This window comes from Somniosus microcephalus, chromosome 12, assembly GCF_052327205.1.
Source record: "Somniosus microcephalus isolate GS21.2 chromosome 12, FLI_Smic_1.0, whole genome shotgun sequence".
In the NCBI taxonomy this organism is placed as follows: Eukaryota; Metazoa; Chordata; class Chondrichthyes; order Squaliformes; family Somniosidae; genus Somniosus; species Somniosus microcephalus.
The window spans coordinates 60,082,662-60,100,650 of NC_140998.1; positions in this window are offsets into that span (position 1 = coordinate 60,082,662).

The window sequence follows — 17,989 nt, forward strand, 5'->3', positions numbered from 1 at the left end:
AATGCAAGTTTCCGACACTTTGCCAAAGAGTGGGACTTTGTCCACACAACGTCAAGTCCTCACTTTCCACAGTCCAATGGACTAGTGGAAAAATCGGTCCAGACAGTGAAAAGACTGATGTACAAGGCAAAAGACAGTGGAACTGACTTCTACCAGAGCATGCTTGTATACCGCACAACGCCGCTCGAGTGAGGTATGTCACCAGCCCAACTCCTTATGGGACGTCTGCTAAGGTCAAACCGACCCATCCCGGAGAACCTCCTGAAAACAAAAGAGGGGGAGAAAGTGAGGAAGTTCAAAGAACAACAGAAAGAAAAGCAAAAGTACTGCTATGACAGAGGAACACAAAACCTACCTGAACTCCACACTGGTGACCAAGTAAGGTTCAAAGACAAAATAAACATATGGACTCAGAAGGGATCTGTCCTGAGTGAAGTTCAACCAAGATCATGCACCATTCAGACAGATGAGGGTGCTGTTCTGCGAAGAAATCGTCGGGATCTTCTCATGGGACCAACCACAGCAGGTCAAAAGACTGATACTGGTGAACAACCTGATCACACAGCAGGTCAAAAGACTGATACTGTTGAACAACCTGATCACACAGCTGAGAACTCATCATCTGAGGCAACAACTCAGATTCAAGGACAATCAATCAGAAAATCCTCAAGACACATGAAGCCTCCTGAGAGACTCATTGAGCAAGTTTAAGGACTCTTGTTATAGAAGGAAGTAATGTTATCTTATTCTTTCTTCAAGTTCTAGTGTATTTACATATTTCATGTGAACACACAAAGCAAGGTTAAAAAACCTTGATCATGATAATGATAATGTAAGTTCATTAAGTGTTACAGTTAAAATGCAGAGTAATACAAAGAAAACATGTTGATAGATAAAAGTAAAATACTTTTGTTTTAAGAAAGGGAGATGTAATGATATCAGCAAATAGTGATGGTATTTGCCTGTTTGATTATTTATGCCTTACCAGCATATTTGCCTGATTGATTATTTATGCCTGACCAGCAGAGGGCATGTGAGAGACAAGCAGTTTAGTTTTAGTTTCATTTTAGAAGGATCTCTAACATGGTGTCTCCTGTAATGCTGTTAACTGAGTTGAACATACTTTAGATAAAAAGTCATTCTCTTTCATGAATGTGTCGTCATTGAACCCACATACAAATCAATACATCCACCTCCCCAGCAGGAGCACTCCTGCTCCCTCCACCTCCCCAGCAGGAGCAGTCCTGCTCCCTCCACCTCCCCCAGCAGGAGCACTCCTGCTCCCCCCACCGCCCCCCCCTCCCCCAACTCCACATAAAGGCAAATTTCAAAATATTCACTTACCATTTTTGGTGTTGGTCTCCAGCAGCCCCTTTAAGTATTGGGAACCAAAAACCTGAGCTGAGCAGGCCCAGCGCAGGCTCCTTTCAGAGAAAGGCCCATAAACAGCCGTTAAGCCCCCAATTAACATATTTAACGGACCTAATGCCTGTTTCAGGCAGCTGCCAGGGACACCTGAATATCGCCCAATCCAAGGTGGGGTTGAATGTTTTTCATGCGCCCTTGGGCACGGGATATTGCACCCTGAATATGATCCTATTTGCCCCCATTTTCCGTCCAGAAAACGGGCACAACGTGGAACAATTTCTCCACCAGTGAGCCTAAAGGAACCTGACACATGACAAGCTCTGAAGAATTGAAGAGCCTTGTCTGTACACTTCAATAGCAAACCTCTGGTAGTAGAACAAACTGTAACAGCCTCAGCAGATCTTCATTTTAAGGCAGCTTTTACAAGTTAGTCAGCAACATTGCTGATGGATGTAGGATACCTCTTGGTCAGTGGAAAAAATACTTGGCAATAGATGACCATGACAGATAATGACTGCTTTATTGCTGGACTTGCGCCATGGTCCTCTGAGTCTTTACTTAAAGCAACTTCTTCCCCCTTTATGGACAAAAAGACAAAGGACCACACAGCAGGGAAAGAAAATGATGGCACAGTAAGGATCGTCAGCAGCCTGTCACTAGCTTCTGATCCCTGACACACTGGCAAGTCAAACGCTATGCACCAGGCGTGCCACTAAAATAAAAAGATATAAAGAAATACTTGCATTTATATAGCGTCTTTGACAACCTCAGGATGTCACAAAAGGCTTTACAGCCAATGAAGTACTTTTTGAAGTGAAGTCACTGTTGCAATGTAGGAAACACAGCAGCCACTCTGCTCACAGCAAGCTCCCACAAGTGTGATAACGACCAGATAATGCATTAAAGAAAATCCTAGATATATTTAAGAGTGGTAACCTGGTGCAGTTTTATTCATACAGCTGCAAATGGGTTTAGCACAAAAAATAAGCACTTTAATAAGCATGTCTAGTCCACCTGTGAGTAACCCAATTTGAAATAACTGAAAATGACTTTAAAAAACTATACAGGATCATTTATTAGTTACATTAGTGTGCAGTAGTCAGCTTCTTAGTAAACTAAAACAATAATATTTAAATGCTTTTAAAAGGTGTCTATTAGTGCCCTTACGCCTAAAAAAAAGGCTTAATTTTTAGAAGGCCCGCGAACGAGTGCAATTAGCGTAAACTCACCACGGTGATTTGTTCGATCTGGGGGCGTGGCTACTTTTGTAGGTGTGGCTGGCTTCCAGCACGAAACGATTGCGGTAAAACTCGATTTGCGATTGAAATTCCTTGATCTTTTGTGCTGTTTTGGGTGAATGGCTCCGGAAATACCAGCGCGACCGAATGGAAACTCCAGGCCAGTCTCTTTTAGTGGTGTTGGTTGAGGGATAAATGTTGGCCATGACACTGGGGAAAACTCCCCTGCTCTTCTTTGGGTCTTTCACGTCCACCTGAGAGTGCAGACGTTGAAGAGAGGGTGGGAATAGCGACTAGAACTGCCTTTAACTGAAAATAAGTGATACATTTATAACTTGATGGTGAACACTAATTTTCTTGCAATATCGCAGCAAAATAAAATTTTATTTGTACTTTTTATTTGCAGTTTTTTCAAGTAATGTGGGGACGATTGTTGCGAATCGAGTGGGTCGTGGGCTTGGCATCCGCTCCACCCACCCGATGATGTCAACGGGAGGCCCAGTCGGTTTTCCTGCAAATGCAGGAGGTGAGCAGCCGGCTCGAATCATGCTGCTTATAGGCAGCTCACAATTTAGGAGGGCGGAAAATCGGGCCTGCAGCTCTTATAGGGGAGGTGGAGTTTCAGTGGGGGTGAGTCAGCAGCATGTTACTGAGGCCGCAGACAGAATGCCAATGGCCAGGCATTCCCGATCATCAGATACTGTCATGGAGATCCTCCTAGACTAACTGAGGAATAGGAAGAAGGTCCTTTTTTTTCCCGACGTGTAATGGATGCCCCAGAAAACTAGCCAGCAGCAGTGGGGAGAGGTGGCTGAGCAGGTCAATACCAGCAACGTAATTCTGAGGGCCTGGCTGCAGTTCAGGAAGAATTTTAATAACTTCACCAGGACTGCCAAGGTAAGATTCCTCTTGACATTGTCCTTACTCTCTGCAAAGCGCTGTCACGTGAGGAATTAGTCTCAGCACCAGCGACCCTTCTCTCCCCTTGCTTCACAAGCCTTTCCTCCAATCACAACAGGACACTTAGATACACACAGTCAACACCTGCTACTGCCCTCACAATGGCCAGAATTCTCCCATTAAAAAACGGGTGGGTTTGGAGAGTGGGGGCAGTTAAGTTGTTAAAAATGCGAAGCCCGATCTGATCCCGCCTCCAACCCGCCCACTTCCGGTTTCCCCAGATGTGGGCGACCAACCCACTCCCAGGGGGCGTTACCTCAATTTAAATATTGTAATGAGGCTGGAAGCCTCTTTTTCCCCATCCATTTTGAATTTAACCGCCTGTGGACGGGTTTCACACAATTCGTGAAATCCGGCAATTAAACAGAGGCAGGGACTGCTGCATCCAGGAGGTAAGTAGTTTTATACCTACCTCCTGGATCCAGGGTCCCTACTATACCCACCCCCTACGATCAGACACCCCACCACAATGCATTCCCAGGCCTCGCAACCTCCCCGCCCCCCAACACCCCCAGGCCTCACCCCCCCCAACAATGATGATGAGGCCGGCCCCACTCCTCCAGCCCCCCACCGATCCTCTGCGCTCCCCCACCCCGCGATCCCCGACCACCACCCATCGTCTGCTGATCCCCAACCTCCCCGATCCCCGATCCCCTGCCTCACCTGCAATCCCCCCGCCGATCCTCCCCGCTCCTGATTGCTGACCTCCCTCCCGCCAATTGCTGACCCCTTCCCACCCATTCCCGACCCCTCTTCCACGATACCTTCCCCAGACTGACCCTTCACAACTGAGGCCTACCCGCCCACAGCCAGCCAGCTGCGGGCAGGAAACTGAGGCCTCACGTTAAAACTAGGCCCTGCCAGTAAAGTCGGCAGGGCCTGTGGGAAGCACGGCCTCCTGGGTTTCCCACCCGCCTCAGACCCCCGCCCCCAACCAGCCACCCCAAAGAAAGCTCCGGCCAATTACTTCTCCCTCTTGCCCACACACTTCCTCTCAACATGTACACTACGCTCTGCATATTAACAAATTCAGTAAATTTTCTGTTACTGTCTGGTCATTTAAATAAACAGCATTTCATTCTATTTAAGAATATAAGAACATAAGAAATAGGAGCAGAAGTAGGCCATTCAGCCCCTCAAGCCTGCTCCGCAATCAATAAAATCATGGCTGATCTTCTACCTCATCTCCACTTTCCAGCACTATCCCCATATCCCTTGATTCCCTTAACATCCAAAACACTATCGATCTCTGCCTTGAATATAGTCAAAGACTGAGGGCTGGATTTTGTCAATGGGGATGTGATGGAGGCGGGACTCCCACTTTTTGGGTTGTAGTCCCACCTCCATCGATTTGTGGCCAACCCATGCGATTTTCCCTTGATTGACCTTGTTGAGCCCGCCCAACGGGCTCAGCAGGTCAATTAAGGGACACCCGGTTACAGGTGACGTCAGGGATTGACATTTCATCTGTCAAGAGCATTTGACAGATGAAATATCAGTGTTTGACAGCTCTGTGAAGCTGTCAAACACTGACAATCTGACTTCTAACTTGAGTCCTTCTCCACAGACTCAGTTAGGAATCTCTCCAGAACAGAAAGCAGAAGGCTGCAGCTTTTGACAGTTCGCGGCCATTCTGCTTTCTGTGCCGGTGAGATGAGGGACTCCCGAGACCTGAAGGAAGGAAGCCTGCATTAGTAAGTAAAGGTAAGCAAAACTTATTTAAACACTTTAAACACACCAAACAGACTTACCTCTGCACTCATGCACCCATCACTCACCTGAACACTGGACATCTCGAACCCTCCAAGCCCTTCAGCCCGCCTCACTAACTTGGCGTGGTTTGGAGCCATCGGGCAGCCCACACTTCAGGGCTAAAAATAGGGATTAGGCCAAAAACTGCCTGTTAACTACCTGTTAACAGGCAGTTAATTGGCACTAATCCCCTTCCCGCCTCGGGGAGGCAGCTCCCAGCACAGGTTGGGTACCCGCCTCCTGGGAAATGGGCATGGAGGCGGGTTGGGGGCGGGAAGGGTTCGTGCCCCCCGATTCTGCAATTTTTCCCCCACTCCCGCCTCCAAACCCGCCTCCACGGGGCTTGGAAATTCGAGCCCTGAGCCTCCACAGCCCTCTGGGGTACAGAATTCTAAAGATTCATCACCCTCTGAGTGAAGAAATTTCTCCCCATCTCAGTCTTAAATGGCTGACCCCATATTCTGAGACTGTGACCCCTGGTTCTAGACTCCCCAGCCAGGGGAAACCTCCTCCCTGCATTTAAAAAAAAATTCATTTATGGGATGTGGGCATCGCTGGCAAGGCCAGCATTTATTGCCCATCCCTAATTGCACTTGAGAAGGTGGTAGTGAGCTGCCTTCTTGAACCGCTGCAGTCCGTGTGGCTAAGATACTCCCACATTGCTGCTAGGTAGGAAATTCAAGGATTTTGACCCAGCCATGATGATGAAGGATCAGCGATATATTTCCAAGTTAGGATGGTGTGTGACTTGGGAGGGGAACTTGGAGGTGGTAGTGTTCCCATGCGCCTGCTGCCCTTGTCCTTCTAGGTGGAAGAGGTTGCGGGTTTGGGAGGTGCTGCCGAAGAAGCCTTGGCGAGTTGCGGCAGTGCATCTTGTAGATGGTACACACTGCAGCCACGGTACGCCGGCGGTGGAGGGAGTGAATGTTTATGGTGGTGGATGGGATGCCAATCAAGCGGCTGCTTTGTCCTGGATGGTGTCAAGCTTCTTGAGTGTTGTTGGAGCTGCACTCATCCAGGCAAGTGGAGAGTATTCCATCATACTCCTTACTTGTGCCTTGTAGATGGTGGAATGGCTTTGGGGAGTCAGGAAATGAGACACTTGCCGCAGAATACCTAGCCTCTGACCTGCTCTTGTTGCCACAGTATTTATGTGTCTGGTCCAGTTAAGTTTCTGGTCAATGGTGACCCCCAGGATGTTGATGATGGGGGATTCGGCGATGGAAATGCCGTTGAATGTCAAGGGGCTGTGGTTAGATGCTCGCTTGTTGGAGATAGGCGAATGCGAAAGATACAAAGAACAGCAAAGGGTCACAAAACAGATAGTAAGAGCTACAAAAAGAGAGTATGAAAAGAAACTTGCAAGGGATATCAAAATTAACACAAATAATTTTTACAATTATTTTAGGAAAAAGAGGGTGGTCAGGAGCAATGATAGCCCCTTAAAAACTGAAAGCGGTGATATTGTCAGTGATAATAAGGAAATGGCAGACATGTTGAATAATTACTTTGCGTCAGTATTTACAGTAGAGGAAGAGGATAGCATGCCAGAAATCCCAAGGAAATTAATATTATCAGGGACAGGGACTCAATAAAATTAACATAAGTAAAGTAACAATATTGAAGAAAATAATGGCACTAACTAGTTACAACTCACCAGGACCAGATGGTTTAAATCCCAGGGTTTTAAAGGAAGTAGGTGAGTACATTGCAGATGCCCTAACTAGAATCTTCGAAAGTTCTCTCGATTCAGGAGCCATTCCTTTAGATTAGAAAATTGCACATCACTCTGCTATTTAAGAATGGCGAGAGAGGAAAACTAGGGAATTATAGACCAGTTAGCCTAACATCTGTTGTCGGGAAATTGCTAGAGTATATAATTAAGGATAGGATGACTGAACACCGCGAAAATTTTCAGTTGATCAGAGAGAGCCAGCATGGATTTGTGAAAGGTAGGTCATGCCTGACAAACCCGATTGGAACCAACCAGGGAGCAAGCTATGATAGCAAATCTTTGATCTGGCACTATGTAATGAGACAGAATTAATAAATGATCTCATAGTAAAGGATCCTCTAGGAAAGAGTGATCATAGCATGGTTGAATTTCAAATTCAGTTGGAGGGTGAGAAAGTTGTATCCCAAACCAGTGTCCTGATCTTAAACAAAGGCAATTATAATGGCATGAGGGCAGAACTGGCTAAAGTGGACTGGAAAAACAAATGAAAGGGTAAGAAAGTTGAAATGCAGTAGTGGCCATTTAAGGGGATATTTCATAACTCAACAAAAATATATTCCAGTGAGAAAGAAAGATTTGAAGAGAAGGGAGCACCATCTGTGGCTAACTAAGGAAGTAAAGGATGGTACCAAATTGAAAACGAAGACATACAATGTTGCCAAGATTGGTGGGAGACCAGAGGATCGGGACATTTTAAAAGCCAGCAAAGGATGACTAAAAAAATAATATAGAGAGAGAAGATGAATTATGAGTGTAAGCTGGCAAGAAACATTAAAACAGATAGTAAGAGCGTCTACAGGTATATAAAAAGGAAGAGGGCAGCTGAAGTAAACATTGGTCCCTTAGAGGATGAGACTGGGGAATTAATAATGGGGAACGGGGAAATGGCAGAGACCCTGAACAAATATTTTGCATCTGTCTTCATTGTAGAAGACACTAACAACATCCCAATAATGGATAATCAAGGGGCCACAGGGAGTGGGGAACTAAAGACAATCACTATCACTAAGGAAATAGTACTCAGTAAAATAATGGGACTAAAAGACGACAAGTCCCCTGAACCAGATGACCTGCATCCCAAGGTCTTAAAAGAAGTGGCTGCAGAGATAGTGGATGTATTGGTTGCAATATACCAAAATTCCCTGGACTCTCAAGAGTTCCCAGCGGATTGGAAAACCACTAATGTAACACCCCTATTTAAGAAAGGAAGGAGACAGAAAGCAGGAAACTATAGACCAGTTAGCCTAACATCTGTCGTTGGGAAAATGTTGGAGTCCTTCGTTAAGGAAACAATAGCAGGGCATTTAGAAAAACATACTGCAGTCAAGCAGAGTCAGCATGGTTTTATGAAAGGGAAATCATGTTTAACAAATTTTCTGGAGTTCTTTGAGGATGTAACAAGTAGGGTGGACAAGGGTGAGCCAGTGGATGTGGTGTATTTGGATTTCCAGAAGGCATTCGATGAGGTGCCACATAAAAGGCTACTGCATAAAATAAGAGCTCACAGAGTTGAGGGTAATATATTAGCATGGATAGAGAATTGGCTAACTAACAGAAAGCAGAGAGTCGGGATAAATGGGTCATTTTCTGGTTGGCAAATGGTAACTAGTGGGGTGCCACAAGGATCGGTGCTGGGGCCCAAACTATTTACAATCTACATTAATGACTTGGATGAAGGGATCGAGTGTAATGTAGCCAAGTTTGCGGATGATACAAAGATGGGTGGGAAAGCAAGTTCTGCAGAGGCCTCAAAGAATCTGCAAAGGGATATAGACCTTCCTCTTGTGAAGAGAAAAAGATTGGTGAAGTCAAGCGTAGGTCCCTTGCAGTCAGAATCAGGGGAATTTATAATGGGGAACAAATAAATGGCAGAGCAATTAAATACATACTTTGGTTCTGTCTTCACAAAGGAGGGCACAAATAACCTCCCAGAGATGTCGGGGAACATATGGTCTAATGAGAGGGAGGAATTGAATGAAATCAGTATTTGTAGGGAAATGGTGTTAGGGAAATTGATGGAATTGAAGGCTGATAAATCCCCAGGGCCTGATAATCTACATCCTAGGGTACTTAAGGAAGTGGCCCTAGAAATAGAAGATGCATTGCTGGTCATCTTCCAAAATTCTATAGGCTCTGGAACAGTTCCCATGGATTGGATGATAGCTAATGTAACCCCATTATTTAAAAAGGGTGGCAGAGAGAAAATGGGGAATTATAGACCGGTAAGCCTGACATCAGTAGTGGGGAAAATGCTAGAGTCCATTATAAAAGATGTAATAGCAGAGCACTTGGAAAACAATGACAGGATCGGACAAAGTCAACATGGATTTGCAAAAGGTAAATCATGCTTGACTAATCTACTGGAATTTTTTGAGGATGTAACTGGTAGAATAGATAAGGGAGAACCAGTGGATGTGGTGTATTTGGATTTTCAAAACACTTTCGATAAGGCCCCGTATAAGAGATTAGCGTGTAAAGTTAAAGCACATGGGATTGGGGGCAAGGTACTGACTTGGATAGAGAACTGGTTGGCAGACATGAAGCAAAGAGTTGGAATAAATGGGTCTTTTTCCGAGTGGCAGGCAGTGACTACTGGGGTACCGCAGGGATCGGTGCTAGGACCCCAGCTATTCACAATATATATAAATGAACTAGACAAGTGAACTAGATGTAATATCTCCAAGTTTGCAGATGACACAAAGCTAGGTGGGCATGTGTGCTGTGAGGAGTATGCAGAGAAAGTCCAGTATGATTTGGACAGGTTGGGTGATTGGGCAGATGCATGGCAAATGCAGTATAATGTGGATAAATGCGAGGTTATCCACATCGGTGGCAAAAACAGGAAGACAGATTATTATCTGAACGGCAATAGATTGGGAAAAGGGGAAGTGCAACGAGACCTGGGTGTCCTTGTGCACCAGTCGCTGAAGGTAAGCATGCAGGTGCAGCAGGCGGTTAAGGCAGCAAATGGTATGTTGGCCTTCATAGTGAGAGGCTTTGAGTACAGGAACAAGGAAGTCTTGCTACAGTTGTACAGGGCCTTGGTGAGACCACACCTTGAGTATTGTGTGCAGTTTTGGTCGCCTTATCTGAGGAAGGATGTTCTTGCCATGGAGAGATTGCAGCGAAGATTCACCAGACTGATACCTGGGATGGCAGGAATAACATATGAGGAGAGATTGGGTCGATTAGGCTTATATTCGCTCGAGTTTAGAAGGTTGAGAGGGGATCTCATTGAAACTTATAAAATTCTAACAGGATTGGACAGACTAGATGCAGGAAGGATGTTCCCGATGGTGGGGGAGTCCAGAACCAGGGGTCACAGTCTAAGGATAAGGGGTAAGCCATTTAGGACTGAGATGAGGAGGAATTTCTTCACCCAGAGAGTGGTGAACCTGTGGAATTCTCTGCCACACAGGGCAGTTGAGGCCAATTTATTAAATATATTCAAGAAGGAGTTAGATATATTTCTTGAGGCTAAAGGGATCAAGGGATATGGGGAGAAAGCAGGGACCGGGTACTGAATTTGGATGATCTACCATGATCTCATTAAATGGCCTACTCCTGCTCCTATCTTCTATGTTTCTATGTTTCTATGACAGGCTAGGTGAGTGGGCAAACATTTGGCAGATAGGGTATAATGTAGGAGAGTGTGAGGTTATCCACTTTGGCAGGAAAAATAGAAAAGCAAACTATTATTTAAATGGAGAGAGATTACAAAATGCTACAGTTCAGAGGGACCTGGGGGTCCTTGTGCATGAAACACAAAAATTAGCATACAGGTACAGCAAGTAATCAAAAAGGCAAATGGAATGTTGGCATTTATTTCAAGAGTCTTGGAGTATAAAAGCAGGGAAGTCCTGCTACAACTGTACAGGATATTGGTGAGATCACACCTTGAGTACCGCGTACAGTTTTGGTCTCCTTATTTAAGGAAGGATAAACTTGCATTGGAGGCAGTTCAGAGACAATTCACTAGGTTAATTCCAGAGATGAGGGGTTTGACTTATGAGGAAAGGTTCAGCAGGTTGAGCCTATACTCATTGGAATTTAGAAGAATGAGAGGTGATCTTATTGAAACATATAAGATACTGAGGGGGCTCGACAGGGTAGATGCAGAGAGGATGTTTCTCCTCATGGGGAAATCTAGAACTCGGGGGCACAGTCTCAGAATAAAGGGTCGCCCTTTTAGAACTGAGATGAGGAGGAACTTCTTCTCTCAGAAGGTGTAAATCTGTGGAATTCTCCGCCCCAGAGAGCTGTGGAGGCTGGGTCATTAAATACATTTAAAGTGGAGATAGACAGATTTTTGCAAGGTAAGGGAGTGAAGAGTTATGGGGAGTGGGCTGCAAAGTGGCTTTGAGCCCTAGATCAGCCATGATCTTACTGAATGGCGGAGCAGGCTTGAGGGGCCGTGGCCTATTCCTGCTCCTATTTCTTATGTTCTTATGTTCGTAGGTAAGTTTTTTGAGGAGGTGACTAAAGTAGTGGACAGGGGAATGTCAATGGATGTTATTTATGTGGACTTCCAGAAGGCATTTTGTGGTGTATGTAACCGTTCCACCTTTAAGAGAACTATTTTAAGAGTTGCACTACTTTATCTTGGCTGCTGTATACTGTAATACCGGTGGTGACCAGACCGGTATATAAGTGCTGTGTAATGATTTATTGGGCAGTTCAGCCCTGACCTTCGACTAGTAAAGACCTGTTAAAATTTACTCTTGTGGTCTGTGTAGTAATTCTCACTATAACACACAGACTTAACAGTGGCGACGAGTACGATCTTACCCTGCGGCAGAGATACATCCAAGGCAGTTTAACGGGCGTTGAGAGGAGGCATCCGCCCTCATCATCCTGCTGAGAAAAGACGCGGGTCTGAAGAGCAAAGGACGAATTCTGACACGAAGCCTTCCATCAGCAACAGGCAGTGATCATCCCTTCTATCACGGTGGTGGGTAAGCCGATCAGCGACGAGCAGTAAGTCGGCCACGTTGGCTGTGAAGTAGGGGAGGGAAAAACGGAGGATATAAGGGCGGAGAACTCGACCACAGCCGGGGAAAAGAGCCGGACAGAAGTCGGGGCCAGAGGCGCTGAGACTGGGGCAGCGTAAGGCACGGGAGCTGCGGTGAATGCAAACGCAGCCGGTGTAAAAGTCCGGGCTGCAAGCGGGCTGGGAGACGCAACAGCGTCGAGAGAGAGCTCAACCGCGACCGGTGAAAAAGGCCGGGCAGCTACCGAGGCCGCGAGGCGCAGCGACCGGGACAGCGTAAGGTGCGGGAGAAAATTAAAAAACCGCGGAGAACTCAGCCGCAGCCGGGGGGAAAGGACCGGACTGCAAGAGGGGCTGGGAGGTACGATTTGAGAACCGCTGGGGAGGGCGAACGCAGCAATACGGCAATCGCCATTACAGCCAGCGGGGGAGAAAGGCAAACGCGGGAAGCCGCCATTTTCGTAGGCGGGGGAAGAAGACAAGTGCGGGAAACCGCCATTTAAAAAAAAAAATTAAAGAAAAATGTATTTTTGTTTCTCAAGAAGATTGCGAGGATGCCTAAGCGTGGTAACATCAACGATTTCGATCCCGATGTTGAAGATTGGGCCACGTATGTAGAACGCATAGAGATTTATTGTAAGGCAAATAAAATATCCGATGAAGATAAAGCACTAACCTTACTAAACTCAATGGGTGCGAAGACATACGGGCTATTGAAGCATCTTCTAGCACCAGCTAAACCGGCGGATCAGGCTTTCGCTAATATTGTTGCTGTTCTGAGAAATCATTTGAACCCCACACCGCTGATGTTAGCGGAACGATTTAAATTTTATGCGAGAACGCAACTGAAAGAGGAAAGCAACGCGGAGTATTTACTTGAGCTGCGTAAGCTAGCGAAATACTGTCAGTTTGGGGAAAGACTGACAGAGGCACTGAGAGACAAATTCGTGTGTGGATTGTCGAAAGAAGGAACACAAAAGCGGCTGCTTGAAGAGAATGATCTTACACTTGATAAGGCTGTCACTATTGCAGCATCGCACGAAGCCGCAGCGAGAGGCACTGCGGAAATGCAGCTGAAGGCAGCGGTACTCAGCGTAGATCAAATGGCTTTGGGTACAACGAAATGTTATCGTTGTGGAAAGACAACACACGATCAGAACCAATGCTGGTTTAAAAACCAGGAATGTAGAAAATGTGACAAGCTTGGTCACATAGCTAAAGTATGCCGGTCAGGAAAGAAGACCAGCAACAAAAAGTCACCGCAGGGAAAGTGCAAAAAGGTACATAAGGTGGCTGAGAAGAGTTCGGATGAACAGAATTCAGATTCAGACTCCAACAGCAAGGAACTGGGTAGTCTGAGAATTCACAATGTGAGTAAGGAAGCTGACCTACAAACTATCTGGGTCACACTGCAGATAGCAGGAGTCCAAGTGAAGATGGAATTGGGCACCGGATCGGCGTTGACGGTTATGAATAAGCAAGATTACAAAAGGTTATTCACACATATTTCCCTACGGGATACGGAGATAGTATTGCAGACATACACGGGGCAAAGAGTATACCCCATCGGAAAGATAAAAGTCAAGGGGATACACAAGGGCAAAGAACACCAAGGAATGGACTTATATGTACTACCTGAGGGAGGTCCACCACTTCTGGGACGGGAGTGGATCAGGAAAATAAATATGGACTGGCGCTCCCTAAAAGCAATAACGGTAGATTCCGGAAAAAAAGATGTCAAACCTGAACGATTGTCCAGAATATTGGATGAGGCTAAAGAGGTGTTCCAACAGGGACTGGGAACACAGAGGAATTAAGGCAAAAATCAAGATTGCAGAACATGCAAACCCAAAATTTTTCAAAGCCAGACCGGTACCTTATGCGATACGACCTGCTGTGGAAGCTGAGCTGGAAGGGCTAGAACGTTCAGGAGTACTGTCTAAGGTGGACTGGAGTGAGTGGGCCATGCCCATTGTTCCCGTCATGAAGCGTTCATCGAGTAACAAGCCAGGGGAACCGGGGAAGGTCCGCATCTGTGGAGACTTCAAGATCACAGTTAATCCGGTGCTTCACACGGTGCAATATCCGCTTCCGCGGATTGAGGATATCTTTGCTTCATTGTCTGGCGGGAAACACTTCACCAAGATAGACTTGGCACAAGCGTACTTACAGATGGAAGTTGAGGAAGAGTCGCGGCAGTATCTCACAATCAACACGCACAGAGGCTTGTATCGATATAATAGACTGGTTTTTGGAGTGGCTTCGGCTCCAGCAATTTGGCAGAGGGCCATGGAGCAGGTATTACAGGGAATTCCAAACACTCAATGTTACTTGGACGATATCCTGATTACAGGAGATGACGATGAGGAACACCTTGCAAATTTGAAACTGGTGCTCACCAGATTGAAGGAATATGGACTTCGAGTTAATCGCCAGAAATGTGAGTTCTTTCAGAAACGGATCTCGTACTGTGGTCATGTCATTGACCAGGAGGGGCTGCACAAGTCACCTGACAAGATCGAAGCTGTTGTGAAGGCTCCCGCTCCGGAAAATGTATCCCAGTTGAGGTCGTTCCTAGGGTTGATTAACTATTACCATAAGTTTCTGCCAAATCTATCCACGGTGCTGCACCCGCTGAATGCTCTTTTGCAGAAAGAAGTACCATGGAAGTGGAGCGAGGACTGTAAGAAGGCCTTTCGCAAAAGCAAGGCATTGATCACCTCAGAGGAAGTGTTGGCTCATTTCAACCCAACGCTACCTATTCATTTAGCTTGTGATGCTTCTCCTTATGGTATTGGAGCAGTACTCTCACACAAGTTGCCAAATGGCTTGGAAAGGCCAGTCGCATTTGCATCCAGATCATTGACCTCCACTGAGCGCAACTATGCTCAGATAGATGGGGAGGCTCTCAGCCTGGTGTGGGGAGTAAAGAAGTTTAATCATTACCTGCAGGGCCAGAAGTTTACACTGCTGACAGACCACCAGCCGTTGGTATCCATATTCAACCCTAAAAAGGGCGTTCCCATTATGACAGCGCAAAGGCTACAGAGGTGGCCCCTTTTCCTAGGGGCACACCAATATGACATCGAATACAAAGGATCAAAACAGCATGGGCATGCTGACGGTTTATCACGCCTACCGTTGCCAACGGTAGAAGAGGCGTCGACAGTGGACCCAGTGGAGATGTTCCACTCAACCATAGTGGAATGTCTGCCAGTAACAAATTCTACCATTGAAAAGGAAACGAGAAATGACCCGACTCTCTCACGAGTCTACGATTTAACAGTGAAGGGATGGCCAGCACATGGCGAACCACTGTTGCCAGCATTCTCGCAAAGAAGAGAACAGCTGTCAGTGTGCCGAGGAACTTTGATGTGTGGATCCAGAGTGGTGATTCCACCCAAACTCCAGCATAAAGTGCTAAAGGAGCTTCACGAGGGGCATCTGGGTGGAGTGAAAATGAAGAACCTAGCCAGAGCGTTTGTGTGGTGGCCAGGTATCGATGGAGACATCGAAGAAATGACCAAGAGCTGTCTAGGATGCCAGAAGGTCCAAAACGCCCCACCACAAGCCCCTCTACATCCATGGGAGTGGCCCTCATCTCCATGGCAAAGGGTACATATCGACTTTGCTGGTCCATTTATGGACTCAATGTTCTTAATCGCGGTGGATGCACACTCCAAGTGGCCGGAGGTAATAAAGATGTCCTCCACCACCACGGAAAAAACCATCACAGTATTAAGGACCATATTTGCCAGGAATGGGCTGCCAGAACAGATCTGTTCTGATAATGGACCGCAATTTGTGTCCGAAGAATTCAGGAAGTTCCTAAAAAACAATGGGGTTAAGCACTACACGTCCGCCCCATACCATCCCGCCACCAATGGATTAGCTGAAAGGTTTGTCCAGACCTTCAAGAAGGCCATAAAGGCCATAGGTAATGAAGACATAAATCTACAACATAAGGTAGATAACTTCTTGTTTGCGTACAGGAATGCAACACATGTGGTTACAAACCAAACTCCCGCCATGATGTTTTTCAATAGAAGACTAAGATGCCGGCTGGATTTGATCAAGCCAAACATCAGAAGGGACGTAGAGAACCGGCAATTTCAAGGCATGAATGAAAGGCCAACTAGAACCTTCCAGATAGGTCAACAAGTTTTGGCCCGGGACTACCGTACCGAGAAATGGCAGCCTGGAACTATTTGCACATGACTAGGACCGCTGATGTATACCGTGGACATTGGTGAAAGCATAATAAGGCGCCATGTTGGCCAGATCATAGAGTCATCTGAAAAGGGACAACCTACACCACAACTCTATACGCCTAATGATGAAGCAGAGATACCCATAGTATCTACCTCCGATCCGGTGATACTGGAACCAGATGAACCCGACACTGGCATTCAAGCTGAATCGACCTTGCCAAAAGAACCTACTACACCACCGAAAACTACTACACCACCGAGGCGTTATCCAGACCGAGTCAGGAAGCCTCCAGAGAGACTGAATCTGTGAACTGTTTTTACAGGAAGTTGTGTATATATGTTATTATGTTATGTTAATGGGGAATATATACTGTTAAGCTAAAAAGGGAGGATTGTGGTGTATGTAACCGTTCCACCTTTAAGAGAACTATTTTAAGAGTTGCACTACTTTATCTTGGCTGCTGTATACTGTAATACCGGTGGTGACCACACCAGTATATAAGTGCTGTGTAATGATTTATTGGGCAGTTCAGCCCTGACCTTCGACTAGTAAAGACCTGTTAAAATTTACTCTTGTGGTCTGTGTAGTAATTCTCACTATAACACACAGACTTAACACAATTGATAAAGTCCCACATAAGAGACTGTTAACTAAGGTAGAAGCCCATGGAATTGAGGGCAAATTATTGATCTGGTTAGGAAATTGGCTGAGCGGCAGGAGACAGAGAGTAGGGACAGTGGGTAGGTAGTCAAATTGGCAGGATGTGACTGGTGGTGTCCCGCAGGGATCTGTGTTGCGGCCTCAACTATTCGCAGTATTTATTAATCACTTAGATGATGGCATAGAAAGTCATCTATCCATATTTGCCAATGATACGAAGATAGGCGGCATTGCCGACAGTGTAGCTGAAAGCATAAAATTACAAAGGGATATTGATAGATTAAGTGATTGGGCAAAACTGTGGCAAATGGATTTCAATGTAAGCAAATGTGAGGTCATCCACATTGGACCTAAAAAGGATAGAACAGGGTACTTTCTAAATGGTGAAAAGCTAAAAACACTGGAGGTCCAAAGAGACTTGGGGGTTCGGGTACATAGATCATTAAAATGTCATGAACAGGTACAGAATATAATCCAAAAGGCAAATGGAATGCTGGCCTTTATATCTAGAGGACTAGAGTACAAGAGGGTAGAAGTTATGCTGCAGCTATACAAAACCCTGCTTAGACCACACCTGGAGTACTGTGAGCAGTTCTGGGCACCGCACCTTAGGAAGGATATATTGGCCTTGGAGGGAGTGCAGTGTAGGATTACCAGAATGATAGCCGGACTTCAAGGGTTAAGTTACGAGGAGAGATTACACAAACTAGGGTTGTAGTCCCTGGAATTTAGAAGGTTATGGGGTGATCTGATCAAAGTTTTCAACATATTAAGGGGAACAGATAGGGTAGATAGAGAGAAACTATTTCCGCTGGTTGGGGATGCTCGGACTAGGGGGCATAGTCTAAAAATTAGAGCCAGACCATTCAGGAGTGAAATTAGGAAACACTTCTACACACAAAGGGTGGTAGAAGTTTGAAACTCTCTTCCGCAAATGGTAATTGATGCTAGATCAATTGTTAATTTTAAATCGGAGATTGATAGCTTTTTGTTAACCAAAGGTAATAAGGGATATGGACCAAAGGCAGGTATATGGGGCTGGATTTTCATTCGGCAGTCGGGAAGGAGGCAGGA